Raw genomic sequence first — 2,500 nt, forward strand, 5'->3', positions numbered from 1 at the left:
GTGCGTGCCTCCTTCCCCGCCGCCTCTGTCTCCCCGAACCTCCGCCCCGTATTCTTCAAAAGTTGGTGTGCATGAACCGCCACTCTTGACTTTGAGTGCTGGGTTTTCCGCTCGCTGATCCTGGACTCCTGATTAGCAGGTATGCTCGCATGAATTCTGATAGACTACAACCCGTGGCCTAAGACAGTTATACAAGTAGTATCAGTTACCGACTATTTAAAAGTACCCGAGTGAACATAAGTGTCCTTCCCCTTATCCAAAGCTGACTCCTTTCTTCCTGTAAACATGCAAAATTATGAATGTCAACAAGGATACGTTCGCATGAAAGGCTAATTGCGTTTTACGCAGACCATGCAAATATTTCTCTCAGTATTACCATTATACTTTAGTTCAGTTTTATTCACCAATTTCTTAAATTAAGGTGCGTTCATAGACATGATCCTTCAGTTAGCCGCAGTTCTTATTTATTTTAGTCAGCTCACTCTTTTTAGGTAATCGTCGTGTTCTACCTCACTTTCCACTGATACAAGCAGCAGATTGTGATTAATGTTTACTTTGTTTTTTAGTAAAGGAAAGCGAGAAATGGCTCTTTTTTTTTAAGTTTGTTGTAAAATAGATTTCTTAAATGATATGCCATTCAGTGAAATTGTATTAATATTCGTAGAGAGAGAGAGAGAGAGAGAGAGAGAGAGAGAGAGAATCAGTAAAGTGTTTTTTTAGATTTTAAACATACTACCGCAAAAACATGCTCTCACGCTCGCGCAAGCGCGTTCACACACACACACACACACACACACACACACACACACACACACATTTACATATTATGAAAGTCATACTTTTAAAGAAGTGTTCTCTGAAGGATAAAAGACCCTGTAAAATCACCTTTGAAATGACAAAACCACACATTTCGATTGACAATGCTTCAATCCTGATCGCTGGTGAATGTAATAGTTGGTGAGTGACAAATGTAATTGTGTATACACGAAAGCGCATTTATGGAATAACGACGTTGGTGGTTTTGGAAAAGGCGGTTTCCTTTCTGTACGAACAGTTACTTCGGAAAAACAGCTCGACCTCATCATAGTTTATGGTATGACCCAAGATCCATGGATGGAACTTGGTATGGGTATGACCCAAGTATGACCAGTATCCGTCGCGTGTGCGAAAATCCTCGAGTTCTCCGAACCGTATTCAACTGATCGATAATGTTCAGCCTTTGTGGGGTGGGGATCTACCGGGCTGTCCGACGTCAGTTTCATGGCAGTTACTGCATGGGGTTTATAAACACAGGCCTCTGCTTTTTTTATGTAAATATCCGTTATTGAGTGAACTACCTGTGGATGTAGGATACCGAAAAGTAAATGAATTGTCAGATTTGTGGAGCTCAGTTAATTTTTTACGCTCTAGAAGTATGGATGTAAGGGAGTATTATTTTGTTGTTAGAGTGCGCTTCTTTGTTATTAGTGCGACAACTGTAGTATATTTTGTGTGCTTAATTGACAGCCGTCTAGATATATGTTGGGTAGAGTAAATGTGTAGATGTGGACGAATTGTATAAAAAAATTTTTCCCAGATATCCTTTAGAACGTATCCAAAGCCATGCAAGAAATAGGTTGCAGTCAGCCATGGTCTTTACTTAGACAACATGATAACACAGGTAATGGACTTAAGACGAAACAGTTATCGCATAGCTATACGATGAAGGCATATTTTGTCTGCCTCTTTTGATTAAAGCATCTAGGAAAGGCAGTTTAACGTCTTTTCCCCAGTCAATTTTAAATTTTAGTGGTTGGCACCAATGTACTTTATCTAAAAAAATCATTAAAATCTTCACAGCTACTGTTTTAGAATGTATAAATGCCATCCACGTATCGAAGCTACACCTAATTTTTTGTTCATTAAAGTCACGTTGAAGGAAAAATTAATGTTAATTACGCTGAAGTTAGGTATTTTGAACGTTTTGTCCATGTCAAGAGGAAACTGATTTTAGTATTGTTGTAATGGCAGGTACAGAAAAGACAACATATTACCAATCTGAACTTTAGTACATAGCGATTCTACGTCAAGACATCCATTTTATGTTTAAAGGGATGTTTAAGCTGTTAAATTGATGGGTGAAGTCATCTGCGTGTCTTACGTGGGAGGGTTTCCCAAGAAGGATAATAAATGAATCTGCAGCATTCTGGATAGTCTGTGCAAGAGTGAACCTCTGCTGGATATTATGGAAGGTCGGGGAACTCCATCCATAACTTGAGAGCACAGAAATGGGGGAAAGAAGGACTGGTGATTACCATGAATGATTCCAAGAATGCGATATCCTTTATTTTATTTCTTTTATTGCCTCCTATTATCCTAAAATTGGAAACACGAGAATAAAATCATGTTTCCATAGGCGAGTCAGGAACAGCCAAAAAAAATACTGTGCTCAAGAAATCATATCCAGATGTCAAGTGACCAATGAAAAGGCGCATACAACGCTTCAAAAACGAATATTTAC

General features: G+C 38.8%; 1 protein-coding gene across 5 annotated transcripts in view; it reads left to right on the forward strand.

Moving 5' to 3' along the window:
- LOC136835339 (ileal sodium/bile acid cotransporter-like) overlaps positions 1-2,500 on the forward strand; it is a 105,441-nt gene that overhangs the window by 20,332 nt on the left and 82,609 nt on the right. For 2 of the 5 annotated variants that reach the window (XM_067098707.1, XM_067098709.1), the window contains exon 1: positions 17-139. The exons of the other annotated variants lie outside the window; for them this stretch is intronic. The gene's annotated coding sequence lies outside the window, so the exon portion shown is untranslated. Of the gene's footprint in view, positions 1-16; positions 140-2,500 lie in introns of those variants that run through there. 5 annotated transcript variants of the gene reach the window in all.

Source organism: Macrobrachium rosenbergii, chromosome 55 (assembly GCF_040412425.1).
Source record: "Macrobrachium rosenbergii isolate ZJJX-2024 chromosome 55, ASM4041242v1, whole genome shotgun sequence".
In the NCBI taxonomy this organism is placed as follows: Eukaryota; Metazoa; Arthropoda; class Malacostraca; order Decapoda; family Palaemonidae; genus Macrobrachium; species Macrobrachium rosenbergii.